The sequence below is a fragment of the Mytilus trossulus genome, chromosome 1, assembly GCF_036588685.1.
Source record: "Mytilus trossulus isolate FHL-02 chromosome 1, PNRI_Mtr1.1.1.hap1, whole genome shotgun sequence".
Taxonomy (NCBI): domain Eukaryota; kingdom Metazoa; phylum Mollusca; class Bivalvia; order Mytilida; family Mytilidae; genus Mytilus; species Mytilus trossulus.
In genome coordinates this window covers 110,611,964-110,632,075 of record NC_086373.1, presented here as the reverse complement: position 1 = coordinate 110,632,075, position 20,112 = coordinate 110,611,964, and the positions used below count along the sequence as shown (strand labels likewise).

Here is a 20,112-nt window from a genome sequence, read left to right as displayed (position 1 = left end):
TCTTAATTTATAAGCAATAACTCAACTACATTTGTTGTATTGAAGAATTGTTAGCTGTACATGTTTGCTGGTTCATCTGACCTTGACCTCGTTTTCATGGTTCATTGATCAATCTGTCATTTTCTTGGTTAATGTTGAGTTTATGTGACAGTTGTAATTAAGCTTTATATGTAGGTCTATCAAAATAATATCAATGAGAAGTAAAGAGACATTTCAGCGTGTGCACTCTTGTTTAGTTGATACAAGATAATGCATATCATATGATACTTCTTCTTGTTTCCCGTAGATAAACAATTGACATTAAAACTTCTGATTTATTTTACTATTACTACAACTGTTTATAACGGTCTATTTCAATTATGAACGCTTTTGTCTGTCTGTTCAGGCTCAGTTTTCCTTCCATATCTACAAATACAAGATGAAATATTTGTCACTTCAAAAGCATAAACAATTTTAAAGATAGTCTATAATCTGTGTATTAAATCGGTATGAACCTTTTTGTTTGATGTATTTTTATGAACAAAGTGGTCTATTCAATTCAATCATAAGTGTTACAGTTGCATTTAGAATCCATTCGTATGATGTGTTTGGCCTTTTGATTTTGAAATGTATTCAGGTACTTGAAATAACCCTCCTAGTTTGATATTTATTTGTTTTATCTTACCTTTTTAACGCATCCCATAAACTTAAGTATAGGCCAAATTTATGATTTGAAAAATTTCCACTCGATGAAACTTATGGGAGTACATTGCATTTGGGTTTCCATTGGGATTTGTTTCTTCATCTGAATGTAAATCATACGTGTTTAATGCGCCTTCTTATTAATTATAACCTTAAATAATAATGCTAATCTTACCCGCAGCAAAAACGACAAACACAACAACCTATCATCATCATCAAAATAGTTCCCAGAACAGATGCTGCTACTAGAAACCATGGTTCAGCTGCAAAATATAAGTGAATACTGCATAAAGCAATAACTTGTACACATCATTGTCAGTGAGTGAACCTGTAACACATAACATTTACTTCGAAAAAATATATACTGCTGAAAACAGTATATTTTTGCTTACATATTACTCGGGTATTCTTTTATCAGTGTCATACATACACGATACCTAGTTTTTCAAGTGTTATATTTAGCAATGCCATTTATGTCATCAGTACTTTTTTCGGGTTGGGGGGGGGGGGGGGGGGGGGAGGGTAGAGTTTTTACCACTGACATTCTTCAATATTAAAAGTAGCATATGTTAATGTCAACATTTACCGTATTTAGTGTTCTTTAACCACAATTTCAGATTTGATGATGATAGTTTTTTTTCTTTTCTTTCAACAGTCCACATTTAAGCATATGCCTGCATCTTAAATACCCAAGTGAACATAAAATCAAGATTTCTACCAATGACTTTTTTTTATCCTTAGACGGAAAATGCTTTTTTTCATGCAAAAGTATTTTATCGATGTTCGTATCTCAACCATTCATTTTAAAGATACATTTCAATTTTTGATTATTCTAGTTTAAGGATAACTAAAGGTTCAACCCACTATTTTTTTAAAATTAAAAATGTCCTGTGCCATGTCAGAAAAATGGCCATTGATATATTATTGTTAGTTTCTGTTTGTGTTACATTCTAGTGTTGTGTATCTGTTGTGTCGTAGTTCTCCTCTTATATTTGATGTGTTTTCCTCAGATTTAGTTTGTAACCTGTATTTTTTTTTTATTCTCAATCGAAAAATGTATTTTGAACAGCGGTATACTACTGTTGCCTTTATTTAACCACACTCGATCTTACTTTTTCGTTTGCAAAACTTTATTGGGGCAGGATTTTTGAAGGGCACAAACGAGAATCAATGACAAACTGTTTATAAAATCAAGTATTTTCTGTGTGCACTATCACGTATTTACCTAAATTGTTGATATGTAAAACATAATATTTGTTGATATTAGGTTTATGCCTTCCACAATTGGTCTATACAGCCTTACATACATAATTGTACATCGGTTTGATGATACTATATTTTTAGTACTTACGTTTTTGGCAAGACTTTCCCTTGAAAAATGCCATACATGAACACTTCCCATTTTTGCATTCACCAAATTTACAGCCTTGTTCACACGCATCTAAAAGTAAGGACAATGTCTGGTTTATAAGTTTAAAACATTATTTTTTTCAGAAACTGTCTTAATGATAAACTTTATACCAGCACAAGCCTGCTGACTTCAAAATATATCTTACTATTTGTTACAATGGAGATGAAATAAGTATTTGAAGACCGTACTTTGACCTATAATGGATTATTTTAATAAATTTATGACTTAGGTGGAGAGTTGTCTCATTGGCACTCATACCACATCTTCCTAAATCTAGAATCATTTAACGGTACCATTTTGCCTTGCATGGAATGCACATTTTGATTAAAGAATGGGATACTCAAGGCCAACATATTCGTTAAAATAAAACTAACTTAATAAAATTCTAAAGCTGATATAAGCGATTTAATTACAAAAATTATGATCAAATCATAACTAGGAGTCAGATCTAGCCATTTCACTTGAGATTTTATTTTAGGTAAATGATATTTGATTTTTCAAACATTTATAGAAATACAAAACCTCATTCGACTGAAAAAGAAGGTTTTTTTTTAATATGAGAATAGTCAGCTCCTTTTAACGGTGATAAGTCTTCCGAATTAGTAGAAAAAAACAATACCCACACGTGATAATCTTACACTTTATTACAATTTGTGCAGATCTTTCGTGTTATCTCCGCTTAAAATTTTGAGATGAACCAGATTTTTTTCATGGTCAATACCAATGATTTTAGTTAAACGATAGAATTAAGAATTATACCAAAATAACTTACTTGTATTAATGGAGATTCAAATGGACAGCAATTTAGCTTTATTGCAAATTATTTCTATATCTTTTTAAACTTCATTTCAAGAAATTTGCATGTCTGTTTATAGTATGTTTAGGTACAACTTCAGTTTACAAATTTATATTCACAGATAAATTCATTTATTTTGATTATCATGTTTCTTCTACATAGGTCTTTTTATATTGGAAGTAATCTGATTTGTAAATTCAGTAATTAACTACCAATGTACTTACCAGGGGCCTGTTTATCGAAACTGTCCTAAGATCGGTCATAAGAATTTCTTAGGACAGAAGTTAGGATAAAGTTAGGACCGACTTACGACACGTCTCAGCATGCACATCGAAGCTATCTTAGGAATATCTTAGCTAGGACGTCCTAACTGATGTCCTAAGTATTAGCGGAAAAGAAAATACAAATCGAATTTGAAAAAAAAATAATTATGATATAATATTTTATCAATAATTTTATTTCAAATATGGTTAATTAGAATCTAATATCTAATATGTAGTTTTAAATTAAAGGTAATAAATATTTTTTGTAAATAATTGTACACTTAAACTGTATGAAAGCAAACATGACACAAACATAAAAAAATTAACGAACTAACTGTAATTTTTGAGTGAGTTGAATTCGAAGTTTCACATTTTCATTCTTCAACAGTGCAAATGCAAATCTCGTGCATTATTCATATCATTACGGAGAATTCCAACTATTTTTACTAATGCTTTAAAAATAATACGCGTGAAAATGAACAAAAGACGAAATTCGAATGTATCCTAAAGTTAGGACCATCATGAGACCATCTTAAGACACCTAAATTGGTATCCTAAAGTTAGGACAATTTCTAGGATTTTCCTAAGTTGCGACATGTTTGATAAACCCATTTAGGACTAAGATGTGTCTTAAGATGGTCTTAGGACACGTCCTAATCCTAAGAGAGCTTCGATAAACAGGCCCCAGATTCACAACATTTCCCTGTAAATTGTTTTGTACACTGACACTTGTTCTGAGTAAAATTACCTTTTACACAAGTTTCACCACATACTTTCTTTTCAATGTAATCGTTTTGTGACACCTTACAGGCTTTTGCACATTTTTCAATTGTTGTATAAGTTGTATTACAGCACAGTTGTTTGAATCTCCTAGCAGTACCGCCACCACAGGATGAGCTACAGTTCGACCATTGTCCCCATTCGCTCATTAGACATTGGTTCTTCCCGTTCTGACACGAAAACACAGCACTACAAACTATAAATGTGGAACTTAAAACTACCAGTGATATAATACTATACTGTTTATAAAATGTTTCCAAATTCATGTTTGGTCGCCAAACGTATTTTAAAATATACCACAAAAAACTTGACTTATACTTATACTTATATGCATACGTCTGGATACGTGCAAAAACTAATGGAAAGGATATGCGGTGTAAATGTTCTTAACTTTATAACTTGTGTTCAATTGGATATATTTGATGGTATAAATAATTGAAACATATGGTATTATTTACTGTATTGAAAATCAGTTATTGTCTACATGTATAAGTATTAAAATCTTCTGTAACTATATATTTTATCTTAACTGTCTAAAATGTATAATCCCTTTGAGAGCAAAACCTCTGACAATCAATTGTCGATTGTTGCCTTTTAATCCGCAGATAGTGCAACGTAAAGGGTAAGGCTATACACGTTATTATTTATTATTATTTGACGGTATGGTATATTATGAAATTAATTTTCAAGGTTCTTAGATAAAGGAAGATGTGGCGTGAGTGCCAATGAGACAACTCTCCATCCAAATAACAATTTAAAAAAGTAAAAGATTATATGTCATTGTACGGTCTTGCATTTGTATGTACGTCTTGTCACGTCGTGTTTTCGATTTAGCGGTATTGGTTAACATTAATTTATAAAATGGGACGTTTGGCTAGCCATTAAACCACGTTAAACTCAACATTTTATTCTTAAAATGTTCTGTACCAAACCGGAATTTGGCGTTTATTATCAAATCGATATAGGGAGATGTCGTGTGAGTGCCAGTGGGAAAACTCTCCATCCAAATGTGTCTGTTTCTATGTATGTTTGCGTTTGTTTTTGATGTAGTTGGTGTTTCAGGTTGTTCCTTTTTACCTTTTCACAGTTGATGTGGTTCTTTCAATTTTAGTTTGTAATCTGGATTTTTTTCTTCTCTGAATTAACTTATGACTTTTAAACAGTGGTATACTACTGTTGCATCGATTTATTCAATAAAAACTTCACCACGTTATCGACTTCGTTTAATTACATTGTAACACCATCGAATCAAACGTTAATGATATGGTTACATTATTATTATTATTGGACTTTTATTTGCTGCACTTGTTATTAAGCTTTCTTTTGAATTTGAAATTAATTGGTTATCAAAGGTACCAGGAATATAATTAAGTACGCCAGACGCGCGTTTCGTCTACATAAGACTCATCAGTGACGCTCATATCAAAATATTTATAAAGCCAAACAAGTAAAAAGTTGAAGAGCATTGAGGATCCAAAATTCCAAAAAGTTGTGCCAAATACGGCTAAGGTAATCTATGCCTTGGATAAGAAAATCCTTAGTTTTTCGAAAAGTTCAGTTTTGTAACAGGAAATTTATTAATAAATGACCACGTTATTGATATTCATGTCAACACCGAAGTGTTAACTACTGGGCTGGTGATACCCTCGTGGACGAAACGTCCACCAGCAGTGGCATCGACCCAGTGGTGTAAATAGTTATCAAAGGTACCAGGATTATAATTTAGTACGCCAGACGCGCGTTTCGTCTACATAAGACTCATCAGTGACGCTCATATAAAAATATTTATAAAGCTAAACAAGTAAAAAGTTGAAGAGCATTGAGGATCCAAAATTCCAAAAAGTTGTGCCAAATACGGCTAAGGTAATATATGCCTGGGATAAGAAAATCCTTAGTTTTTCGAAAAAATCAGTTTTGTAACAGGAAATTTATTAATAAATGACCACGTTATTGATATTCATGTCAACACCGAAGTGTCGACTACTGGGCTGGTGATACCCTCGGAGACGAAACGTCCACCAGCAGTGGCATCGACCCAGTGGTGTAAATAGTTATCAAAGGTACCAGGATTATAATTCAGTACGCCAGACGCGCGTTTCGTCTACATAAGACTCATCAGTGACGCTCATATCAAAATATTTATAAAGCCAAACAAGTAAAGAGTTGAAGAGCATTGAGGATCCAAAATTCCAAAAAGTTGTGCCAAATACGGCTAAGGTAATCTATGCCTGGGATAAGAAAATCCTTACTTTTTCGAAAAATTCAGTTTTGTAACAGGAAATTTATTATAAAAGACCACGTTATTGATATTCATGTCAACACCGAAGTGTTGACTACTGGGCTGGTGATACCCTCGGGGACGAAACGTCCACCAGCAGTGGCATCGACCCATTGGTGTAAATAGTTATCAAAGGTACCAGGATTATAATTTAGTACGCCAGACGCGCGTTTCGTCTACATAAGACTCATCAGTGACGCTCATATCAAAATATTTTTAAAGCCAAACAAGTAAAAAGTTGAAGAGCATTGAGGATCCAAAATTCCAAAAAGTTGTGCCAAATACGGCTAAGGTAATCTATGCCTGGGATAAGAAAATCCTTAGTTTTTCGAAAAATTCAGTTTTGTAACAGGAAATTTATTAATAAATGACCACGTTATTGATATTCATGTCAACACCGAAGTGTTGACTACTGGGCTGGTGATACCCTCGGGGACGAAACTCCACCAGCAGTGGCATCGACCCATTGGTGTAAATAGTTATCAAAGGTACCAGGATTATAATTTAGTTTGCAGACGCGCGTTTCGTCTACATAAGACTCATCAGTGACGCTCATATCAAAATATTTTTAAAGCCCAACAAGTAAAAAGGTGAAGAGCATTGAGGATCCAAAATTCCAAAAAGTTGTGCCAAATACGGCTAAGGTAATCTATGCCTGGGATAAGAAAATCCTTAGTTTTTCGAAAAAAATCAGTTTTGTAACAGGAAATTTATTAATAAATGACCACGTTATTGATATTCATGTCAACACCGAAGTGTTGACTTCTGGGCTGGTGATACCCTCGGAGACGAAACGTCCACCAGCAGTGGCATCGAGCAAGTGGTGTAAATAGTTATCAATTCAAAGGTACCAGGATTATAATTTAGTACGCCAGATGCGCGTTTCGCCTTCATAAGACTCATCAGTGACGCTCATATCAAAATATTTATAAAGCCAAACAAGTAAAAAGTTGAAGAGCATTGAGGATCCAAAATTCCAAAAAGTTGTGCCAAATACGGCTAAGGTAATCTATGCCTGGGATAAGAAAATCCTTAGTTTTTCGAAAAATTCAGTTTTGTAACAGGAAATTTATTAATAAATGGCCACGTTATTGATATTCATGTCAACACCGAAGTGTTGACTACTGGGCTGGTGATACCCTCGGGGACGAAACGTCCACCAGTAGTGGCATCGACCAAGTGGTGTAAACAGTTATCAAAGGTACCAGGATTATAATTTAGGACGCCAGACGCGCGTTTCGTCTACATAAGACTCATCAGTGACGCTCATATCAAAATATTTATAAAGCCAAACAAGTAAAAAGTTGAAGAGCATTGAGGATCCAAAATTCAAAAAAGTTGTGCCGAAATTAAAATTGTAAATGTGCTTTATATACAAAGTGGACTAGAGCTATAATCAGATGAAAAAGTTCTCTTGATAATTGTGTTTGGTTTGACTAACATTTATCGAAAGGTTGTAGATTTTTGTTATTGTTCCTGTAAATTCCAATATTCAGCAAATTTGATAGCAGACTTTTATCCTATATAAAAAAAATTATTCAAAAGAATATCAATTTAACGTTGACAGGGCAAGATTGTCTTGAGAAGTATAGTTTCTGGGTAGTGACTTTCCTTCTGTGCTCCTCTCCGTGCTGAACTCTTCTTATTTTCATATATATCCGAGTTCCTTCATATATTTGTCAAAAACACGAATAAGAAGATTTGGTATATTTTTTAATGATACAACCATCTACTAGAGACTAAAAGACGGATATGTTAGTAATTGTAAGTCATCGTACGTCCGTTAATACTGAGCAAAACCCATACCAATAGTTTAAGGATTACTGATTTGTGAGATTTAATTACCAAGTCAGGAATATGACAGTTGTTATTCATTCTTTCGAATGTGTTTGGATGTTTGATTTTGTCATTTGCTTGGGGACTTCACGTTTTGAATTTTTCCGCGGAGGTTTTACTAATTTTAAGCAAGATGGAATTTGTGTTATGTCTAGAAAGTGCAGTTTTTTTTCAAATACAAAAAAAAAAAAAAATTTTATGATTGACAATGAAAGTACTCTCCACAAAATACCAAACGACACAGGAATTGACAGCGTAAGGCCACCATACGGCCGTCAACAGTAAATAAAGCCCATACCACATAGTAAGCAATAAAAAAGCATCCAAATTAAAATTTAAAACAATTAATTTGAAGAAGAACAATTACGACCTACCAATACCCCCCTAAACCGTGGACAGTGGTTTAACAGATCAAAATAAGAACAAACTACAAAAAAACACATTTGAAAAAGGCTCAACTCATCATAAGGATACAAATAGTCCGTTTCTATGTATGTTCGGGTTTGTTTTTGTTTGGGGTTCAGTGTTTCTATTGTTCTGTTGTTTTGCACTTAAAGTTGATTTGTTCCCTCGGTTTAAGTATGAACCTGGCTTTGCTTTCAAATAATCGATTGATGACTATTGAACAGCGGTATAATAATGTTGCCATTATTTAAAAACCTAAGTAAATGATCTAGCAGATTAATAGAAGGATGGTGGTATCAATTCTTGTTCAAATAAAAAAAATATTGTTTATCAGCTAGGAAGCAATTTCACAGATAAAAACAAAATATTATATTAATTTCATTCCAAAGTTTACATATACTTAATGTTACCGATGTTGTTATAAAATTTATCAAACTCGCTCTTCAAATTACAGATCAACTATACAGTATTATGATAAAGTTCATGTTAAGGTCAGAGTGTATATTATTTATCAAATATTTCTGATGGGACTTAATTAGTTATCAAAGGTCCCAGGATTATAATTTAGTACGCCATACGCGCTATTAAAATTTTTGTTCTATTGGATAAAAGTTATATTATTGTAACAAATAGAAATAAGATTGGGAATTAAAGGTAACTAACCGGAAATACTCCTCGTTTGCATAGATTATTAGAAGCAGCCACATAGTAACACTTTTAAAGGAATAAAAGAACCAATAGACAAAAGTAACTCCTAATGTGAACACAATATAATCAACAAGTAAATTTAAATGCATATGTTGGTTTTGTTTTTGTTTATGTTTTTTTATTTTTCTGTTTTTGTTTTCTGTTTAGTTGCCGATTTTCGTGTGTTGTGATTTGGTTCTTCGTCGACCATTGACTGTTGACCCCTGTTCCCATAATCTCCATTTTCAGTAGACAACACAACTTTTTTTAAATCAATAATTTATTTAGCTATTATTTATATACTTCTTAATATTGTCTATTAATTATTTCACACGTGTTTCTGTCTCCCCAGGCTCAACTTTTTTACCATATCTACAAATATCATATAAATATGTTAAAAGTAATTAAATTCACAGGCGACTTCAAATCTTAAAAGGCCTTTTTTCGGATGTTGTTTTTAAATAAACAAAGCGTGATATCCTTCGAACAAATTTGGTTTAGTCTGAGACTTTTTAAAATTCATTCGGTTTTCATTCGGTAAAAGAAGCATCTGTTATTTTTTGTATAAAAAATGTTGAATGCACCTCACAAACGTTGATACAAACCAAATGAATTAAAAAAATATACTTGATTGCCATTTAAAATGTTTGAGTTCATCTAATTCAAATTGCTAAACTATCTATAATACTAAAATTACGAGGTCCAATTTGTCAGCCGTCATCACGTGAAAACGACGAATCAAAGAATTCAACTTTATATACAACTTATATAGTACAAAGGTGTAGATTAAAAATTACACGACTCCAGGACCTTTTGTTTTCCACGTAATTAATATTGCCAATAATTATTAAAGAAGTTCCGGGTCGAGTCCGATACCGATACCAATAGTATAATCACCTGTTACTTATTACCTTATCTGTACGTTCCGCATCTGACAGGGGCACCACCAAACAGTGTATGCAGGATTAATATGCTATATACACGGGTCATATTCACAGGGTTGACACTACTAAATTGTCAAATTGTTACCTATTGTAGTATTTTAATCAGTTAGACTTTCCAAGATAACAATACGAATACTAAAAATATGGACTAACAATAAGGCGTATAGGTACAGTTTTCAATTTGTTACCGGGCATGAGTGACGTAAAACAGCGAATCAAAGAATTCAACTTAATTTATAACTAATATAGGACAATGCTGTTGATTAAAAAATACTCCATTCCAGGACATTTTGTTTTCCAAATAATTAGTATTTATCATGATCAATAATTGATAAGTTCCAGTTCGACGGGTTCAAACAGAAAGATTTGAAAGCAGAGAAAACTGTGTATCTTATAATCGGCATGATTTTATCAGATGACAATACTAAAACTAAAGTAAGGCTTGCGCATAGTTATATACTTTAATTCAGTCACGGGTGTGTTCTAGTATTATATAAAGTCATGATTTAGATATTTGTTAGTTTAAACATATTTTATTGTTCAAAACAAATGGATTAGACACAAGTTTTTCAACTTAGTTCCGTCTACTCCATATATATTTGTTCTGCAGCTGCATGAAAATGTTGCGCGTTTCCATGCTTCCTTTAACTGGGTATACTATCATATGATTGATGGTTAACATACCCAAAACAAAAACAGCAAACACAACAAACTATCATCGTCATCAATATAGTTCCCAGAATAGATGTCGCTACAATAAACCAGGGTTCAGCTAGAAAAATAAGTAAATATGACATATATAGAATAACCATACATTGTCTCGAAATATCAATGTTATTTGTACAAGGCTTAGAAACAGGTAGAAAGCGAGGCTGTGCCGAGCATTTCTACCTGTTTCGAGCCGAGTACAAATAACATTGATATGGCTGTGCCGAGCATTTCTACCTGTTTCGAGCCGAGTACAAATAACATTGATATTTCGAGACAATGTATGGTTATTTTTTTATATACTGCAACTCTTATAACTGTTCAAAATGAAATATTTGAGTAAAAACCGTAATTTTTTAATTGTGAGCGGACAACGTAAAATTGACGCGAACCTGTATGTTTTATTGACGTCATAAATAAAACTCTACGGAAACACATTGTCAACGTCATAAACCAGGTGATATACAGTCATTGACTGTATATGACATATAAATATACAGTCAATGCAATTTTACTGCTCAAATAGCACAGCTGCAGTATATTAAGTAATATAATGTACACATCATTGCCAGTAAGTGACAAGGTGGTTATATTCAAAGTGTTTAGCATGTCGTTTACTTCAGCGATGGTATATATTCCATAACTTACGTTTTTGGCAAGAATTTCCCTTGAAAAATGCCATACATGAACATTTCCCATTTTTGCATTCTCCAAATTTACAACCTTGTTCACATGCATCTAAAGTAAAGACAATCAACGTGTTAAGACAAACTACAAACAATAACATATAATTATATCATATCATACTATAATTGTTACTTTTTAAGACAAAATACAGAAAATAACATATAGTTATATCATATCATACTATAATTGTTACTTTTTAAGACAAAATACAAACAATAACATATAATTATATCATATCATACTATAATTGTTACTTTTTAAGACAAAATACAAACAATAACATATAATTATATCATATCATACTATAATTGTTACTTTTTAAGACAAAATACAAACAATAACATATAATTATATCATATCTTACTATAATTGTTACTTTTTAAGACAAAATACAAACAATAACATATAATTATATCATATCTTACTATAATTGTTACTTTTTAAGACAAAATTCAGAAAATAATATATATATTGTGTAAATCTAACACAGACAAAATGAGTATCTGCTTGCGGTTATCCTCGGCCTTCAAATATCAATCATCAGGCTCACAGTTTAGTTATCTAAACGTCCGGTTGCACAAGAAGCTAAATAGGTTAACATCCGAAAGAATATGGAGGTCATGTGTTTGACAAATAGCACAAGCGGATATTTAGTATTGGTTATTTTTATAAATAAAATTGAGAATGGAAATAAGGATTAACCCAAACATAGAGCAGACAACAGCCTTAAGCCACCAATGGGTCGTAAATGCAACGAGAAACTCCCGCACCCAAAGGAGTCCTTCAGGTGGCCCCTAAACAAGTTCAGTCATAATGGACGTCATACTTAACTCCTATTTTACACAAGAAACTAAAATAAAAAATCATACAAGCTTAACAAAGGCCAAGCCTCCTGACTTAGGACAGGCCCAAAAAGCGGCGGGTTAAAATGTTTTTTAGAGATCTATACCCTCCCCTATACCTCTTGCCAATGTAGAAAAAACACGCAACAATACTCACAGTAAAACTCAGTTCAAGAGTCGGATGTCAGAATAGGTAACAAAAGAAACGCAACAAAATAATAATACAAAAAAGGATTACTAGAAGTTACTGACATGCTCCAGACCTCAATTAAACTGATTGAAAGATTATGTCATCATCATATGAATATTAAGCACAATCCCTCCAATTAGGGGTTTAGTACTACACCATCATAAATTATATGTGAAGAACATAACCCGTGTCATGCCAACAACTGGTTTTAAAATAAATGTGTTTAATTCCGATGCACAGATTCTATAAGTGAATCAATATGAAAGCCAAAAAATGCAATCTGTTATGACCTGACAACAGTATCGTTACTATAAACCTTTTTAATAAGTCTGTCTAATGGTTTTGTTAGCTATTGAGGGGAATACTGACATTTTTCTGCTTTGTAAAGAATATTACCATAAAAGATTGGATGTGAAATACCGGAACGTATAAAATGTTTGCGTGTTGAGTTATATTTACGAATGATGTCCTTATACAATTAAATTTAGTAAATATTTTGACTAGTTTGTGATATCGAAAACCCTAGTGTAAATAATTTTTCAGTAATACATACATGTCTCTCGCATAGAATTTGGAACTATAGGCGTAGAAATTCAAGTTATAGATCACGTACTGTTTGTGTTATTCAGCAATTGTACACACACTTTGTTTGACATAGTTTTATGAGGTACTCGGGTTCGTCTTTTTGGAGCTCATACGATTTCCCATGTTTTAGTTTGTTACCTTAAGGATGTTTATTCCTCTACTTTTTGAATTTTTGCCAAATTTTCGGTATCCTCTGGTTTTATCTATGTAATAAAATTAAAAAAATTACCCACTTACCCCTACTTTTCTTTTCATATTTTTACATATTATTTAAAAATCTTATGAAATCCTTGTTGTGTTTTCATAGTGTTTTAAGCAAAAAAGGTGCCAATGTTAAGTGAAAGAAAAATCTAGTGAGAATAATTTCCCACCAAATTTTCAACGACTTATATCTCGAAAACAAGCACACGGACCCTCCATTTGTTCTGCTTTTCAATTTATAACAATCTTTTAAAAAGCTTGTTATTTTTAAACAGAGTAGCGCACATCCTTAATGTGTGTTTTTTAAAAACTTAATGCGAGATTATGATAAGGTTCAATTATTGTTGCATTGTTTTGTTCCTCTTTTTCTAAATGTTCCTTTGATTTTTTTAGTGTTATCCTTTACCAGCACAAGATTTACTTAAGTAGGGTAGATTGAGAATGCAATGTCGTCATAAATATTAGTTATAGCCACTAATTGTCCACTCGAATTCTAAAACCCTTTTTTTTTAATATTAAGAAGGTATCAAATAAATAAAGACAACCGTAGTATACCGCTGTTCGAAACTCATAAATCAACAGAAAGAAAAAAAAAGTTTTAACATCATTTATAAGTTTATCATAACATTATTTTGGGTGTTTCCTTATTACATGTCATTTTTGTGTGATTTTGAAATCAACCTGTATCTTTAAACAATGGATATATAGATACTTTTCTATCTATAAAGAAAAGTGTATCACTTACTTGTGATCTCAGTTTTTCTTGATGACATTTTGAACCCATTAGTTGTCACAGGAATTTTCGCTATTTCTAGAAAGAAAAAATGGTGTAAATAATCTGGTAAGTATTAACTGAGAGCAGTGTATTTTACTTATAATACTGAAAATAATGAAAAATAGCAAAATAACTTCTATGAAAAACAAACATATCTTATTTTACTTTTATTATTTATATCGGGTTAAAAAGTGTGCATAAACTTTCTAGTTTGAATTGAATTGCATTTGTTATTTTGGAGCCTTTTTATATGACTATGCGGTATTAGTTTTGCTCATTTGTCGTGCTGTGGCCTACAGTAAATTATTGTGCCATTTGGTTTATGGTGGAGAGTTGTCTCATTGGTAATAATACCACATCTTCTTATCTTATATGAAGCGGCAATATAACTTTAATAAAAACAATTCTATTAGTTTACTATCTATAATAGTTATTTTTGAATATCAAAATACCTACCAGTTGCACAACATTTCCCAGTGAATCTACTTGGACATTGGCACTTGTTCTGTTTAAACACACCATTCACACATGTTTGGCCACATACTTTCATTTCACTGTAATCTTTTGTTGTAATATTACAATCTGTCGCACATTTTTCAATTGTTTTATAAGATGTATTACAGCACAGTGTTTTAATTCTCATGGAAAACCCACCACCACAGAATGTAGTACAGTTTGACCAATGTCCCCACTTGCTCAAATCGCACTGTGTTTGTCCGTTGCCGCATGTAAATACAGAACTGCTAACTATAAATGTAGAACTTACCAATAACATTAAGTAATACCGTTTACAAAATGTTTTATATTTCATGTTTGATCGCCTGAATTTTCGAAAGTATATCACAATATCAAAATGTATAAGTTTATGTGAAAAAGTAAGGGCAATGACATACATTGTATGTGTTCTTTACTTAAAACAGATTTATAGATATATTTAACGATATTAAAGTATTTAATTATTTAATTATTTACTGTACTTCAAGCCTGTAATTTACAGTAAATAATACAATTTTCCGTTACTATATACTTGATCTTTACTTATCATTTTACGTATAATCCTTTTGAGGACTGACCGACCCCCTGCGTGTATGTGCGATTTAAACAATTTCATCACTTTGGTTTACTTAAAACATGAATTTTCAATGCTTAATATACCACGCCGTCGGCTTGGTTCAATAACAAAACACAGACTAAGTAATTTTATAAAAAAATGTATGTATAATGGTATTCTGATAAATCTGAGAACACATTTGTATACTGCAGTTTATATAGATATTTCTTCTAGTACGAAAAAAAGTAAATATTTTAGATAATTCAATGAAAATGTGATGATATAGTTTTTCGTTTCTTTACCATGGTATGTCTTTTTTTTAGTAACGAATTTAAACATGACAATGGTGTCTTCATATTACACAGAAGAAAATGACTATACATACAAAGTCAGTTATATGATAGTTTTTTTTTATTCGTTAGATGTGAGCTTTTGACAAATCTTTTTGAATAACCTTGGAGTTTGGAACTATGGTTCAACGTGTAAATGTTGAAGCATCCATGTTAGGGGCGTAATTGATGGTTATGGAATACATGTGTTACGGATAACTACAATCATGATAACTTTTCTCCGAACAAGAAGAATTGTCGCTTGTTTTGTATTTGCATGATTAACAGAATATGTGTCACATTTGAAGCAGGGACTCACATTGGAGCTTAGCATCGCACAATAAGTTGAACCATTGTTCTATAGATTCATTGAAATCAGACAACTTCACGTGGAATGATCAACACTAAAAGTCTGTCGTAAATACAAACTTTAATCCTGCTATCTAAGATTTGTTTACAACCAATTGGTCAATGCCATTGCTGGTGGAGTTTTAATTCACCGAGGGTATCACCAGACCAGTAGTCAGCACATATGTGCTGACATGAGTTATCATTGATATGGTCGTATCTAAAAATTAACTTTTGCATTTGCAAAGGCTTTTCTGTATGTACCTCAGGAATAGATTGCCTTCGCTGTATTTGACAAAACCGTTTTAAAGTTTGGTTCTCAATGCTCTTCAACTTCGTACTTTATTTGGCCTTTTTAACTGTTTGGGCTTTGAGCGTCGCTGATGAGTCTTTTGTAGAAGAAATGCGCGTCTGGTGTAAATACAAACTTTAATCCTGATATATAAGATGAGTTAATATTCATTGTAAAACAACGTTAGAGAAATGTGAAACGACACGGACATGGAATTACGAAATAAAACAGGCATTGCAAAATGATATAGTAAAAAAATACAATACGGTAAGGTCCACGTTTAATGGTCGCACATTTTCTTTAAATTTTGAAACTGATATTACTTGAAAAACAAACAGTATTATTTATTTACTCACATGAAACAAACCGGGATGTGGTATTCAGTACGTAGGTGAAACTGGAAGATATTTATCAAAACGCACTCAAGAACATCTGTATCGTTTTAAAAGACCTAATAAATTCAAAAGTATCATTTACCAACACCTTAAGAAGCACAACCATCCTTTTAAATATTTAGCAGTTCAACCATTAGAAGTAGTAAATAAGCAGCCTGGTGAATCGCATTCAAAGTTTGTACGATCACGGAAAATAATTGAATTAAATTGGATTAAAAAATTACAGACAGTTTACCCTCTCGGTCTAAATGATAATATCATGGGAATTGGTAATATATCTAGAACCAATTCCGTTAACATTTTGGATATTGTTTCTAAAACTGTTCGTAAAAACCGTTCTCACGGTTGTAGAACAAATCGCAATCAAAGAAAATTTCGGGCCAATCATACCAATATTTCGGACCTAATTTCTATTTCTAAAAACAACGGCAGACATTATCTTTTAACAAAACTCTGTTCGTTACCGGTTAATAAGTTAAATAAAATTTTGGAGGATTGCAACACAATTTCATATAGCAGTCCTAAGTATGAAATTGTTCAAATTATTATGGCATATTGTTATTCTAAATTATTTCCCAAAATTGATCGCCCTGAAGATCACAAAAAACATTTTATTAAAATTAAGTATGTCAATAAAGGCTTTGATTTTGTAAATATTGCCGGTATATTTAACGACCATTCTGTTAAAGAACAAATTCCTGGATATTTTGACAATACTGAGCTACCTTTTATTTGTTATATTTACAAGAAATCTACCCGGAAATTTGTGTTTAATTATAGTCAATTGTGTAAAGATGTTAATATCAGTGAAAATACACCTACTTCATGTAATTGCAGTAATTCCGAATATATTTATGGACCCATTTCCCATGTTATAACAGGAGATCTTAACATCGTTCAAGACCGAGAGTTAAAATCATTTCTCAGTAAAGGACCTAAATATCGTCCCCCGTCAATTATTAATTGGAATGAGTGTCGTAATATCATCCACGACTCACTCCATACTTACTGTATGAAATGGATAAAACGGGAAAAAGCTGACAAAAAATCTTTGGACTCTTTTTTTAATTCAGTAATGAAGATAGTTGATATACGTATTCAACATTTTAAAGAACATTTTACTATTAACAATAACCACAATAAACCTATTTCTCGTATCAAACATAAACTAAAAGAACTAGCCAAGGAATTTGTTTTTGTCCCGGCCGATAAAGCTGCTAATAATATTATTATTGTTTGACGTAAATTTTACATCGAGGTTCTGAAAAAGGAAATCACCAATTCACCAACATTCCAACTGACTCCATTTTCAGAAAACGAAATCTGTAACAAACATAAACTTTTAGCCACCGCTTTACAAGCAGAGCCAAATACAATGAAAGTCCCAACTATGTATTGGCTTCCGAAGCTACACAAAACCCCTTACAAATATAGATTTATTTCGTCTTCAAGCCATTGTTCAACTACTAAATTGTCTATTATTCTTACCAGCACACTTGGTACAATTAAAAACCTTATAATAAATTGTTCAAATAAGGCCTTCGAAAATAGTGGAATAAATTACTTTTGGAGTGTCAAGAACTCGTTGGAAGTACTTGATAAATTGCATGCTTATATTGGTGATTTTGAATCTGTTCAAAGTTTTGATTTTTCTACCCTGTATACTACATTGCCTCACATTCTCATTAAGAAAAAATTCACACATCTAATTAAATGGGCATTCAAAAAATCAGAATGTGAATATATATGTTCAAACTCTTTTAGGTCATTTTTTAGTAGCAATAAACAAAAAAACTATGTTAATTGGACATGCTTTGATACTATATATGCCCTTGAATTTTTACTAGATAACATTTTTGTTCGCTTTGGGGATTCCGTATATCGTCAGATTATCGGAATTCCAATGGGGACTAACTGTGCACCACTTATTGCGGACCTCTTTTTGTATTGTTACGAGTTACAATTTATGACAAAAATAAGCAAAGACCCATCAAAACAGCATCTGATAAACAAATTTAATAATACTTTTAGATATTTGGATGATATTTTGGCTCTCAATAATGACGACTTCAGTATGTATATTAATGAAATTTATCCTGGTGAACTTACTTTAAATAAAGCTAATACTAGCAATGACCACTGCCCTTTCCTCGATCTTGATATCTATATCACTAACGGAAAGCTGAATACTAAAATTTATGATAAAAGGGATGATTTTTCATTTCCTATCGTTAATTATCCGTTTTTAGATGGTGACGTTCCCTTGTCACCATCTTACGGTGTTTATATATCTCAACTTGTACGATTCGCTCGTGTATGTAACAATGTTTTAGATTTTAACGAGAGAAATTTATGTATTACTGAAAAATTATTACACCAGGGTTTTCGATATCACAAACTAGTCAAAACATTTACTAAATTTTATCATCGGTATAAAGACATCATTCGTAAATATAGCTCAACATGCAGATTTTTTATACGTTCAGGTATTTCACATCCAATTTTTTATGGAAATATTCTTTATAAAGCACAAAGGTGTCAGTATTCACCTCATAAACTTACAAAACCTTTGAATAGACTTATTAAGAAGGGATATAATTACGATACTGTTGTCAAGTCATTAAAGATTGCATATTTTGGAGTTAATATTGAGTCACTGATAAGGTCTTTGCGTCGGAACTAAACACATTTATTCTAAAAACAGTTGTTGGCATGACACGGGTTATGTTCTTCTCATATATGTTATGATGGTATGATACTAAACCCCTTACGGGAAGGATTGTGCCTGATGTTCATATGATGAAATCATAATCTTTCAGTCAGTTTAATTGAAGTCTGGAGCTGGCATGTCAGTTAACTGCTAGTAGTCTGTTGTTATTTATGTATTATTGTCATTTTATTTATTTTCTTTGGTTACATCTTCTGACATCAGACTCGGACTTCTCTTGGACTGAATTTTAATGTGCGTATTGTTATGCTTTTACTTTTCTACACTGGTTAGAGGTATAGGGGGAGGGTTGAGATCTCACAAACATGTTTAACCCCGCCGCATTTTTGCGCCTGTCCCAAGTCAGGAGCCTCTAGCCTTTGTTAGTCTTGTATTTTTTAAATTTTAGTTTCTTGTGTACAATTTGGAAATTAGTATGGCGTTCATTATCACTGAACTAGTATATATTTGTTTAGGGGCCAGCTGAAGGACGCCTCCGGGTGCGGGAATTTCTCGCTACATTGAAGACCTGTTGGTGACCTTCTGCTGTTGTGTTTTTTTTATTTTGGTCGGGTTGTTGTCTCTTTGACACATTCCCCATTTCCATTCTCAATTTTAATATTCACACCTTAAATAATTGAACAATATTATAGAAATGTGAAACTTCATTCGATTATAACAATTATAATAGTTCTTTTACCTCCTGATATCGCCTTTTAAAAACATAAAAACAACAGAAACCGCCAAACATTACGTATTTATTAGAATAATAGCTTTGTTAACTCTGTCTACATAAGTTTATTCACTCTGGTTTCTGTCTTTTCCGGTTGAACTTTTTTACCATACCTTCAAAAGTAAGATAAACATATTTGAAAGTGATCAGGTAATAAGATGACATATGTAAGAGGTAATTGGAAGAAA

General features: G+C 32.1%; 1 long non-coding RNA gene across 2 annotated transcripts; it reads right to left on the bottom strand.

The window, feature by feature from the left end:
• Nucleotides 1-271: 271 nt before the first annotated feature.
• LOC134711737 (uncharacterized) lies at nt 272-11,516 on the bottom strand. 2 transcript variants are annotated; one of them, XR_010106226.1, is made up of 3 exons: nt 11,438-11,516; nt 857-944; nt 272-405 (listed from the first exon to the last, which is right to left on the bottom strand). It is a non-coding gene; the product is annotated as an uncharacterized LOC134711737 (long non-coding RNA). The 2 variants fall into 2 exon arrangements; XR_010106227.1 differs by lacking the exon at nt 11,438-11,516 and adding an exon at nt 2,033-2,122.
• Nucleotides 11,517-20,112: the final 8,596 nt, after the last annotated feature.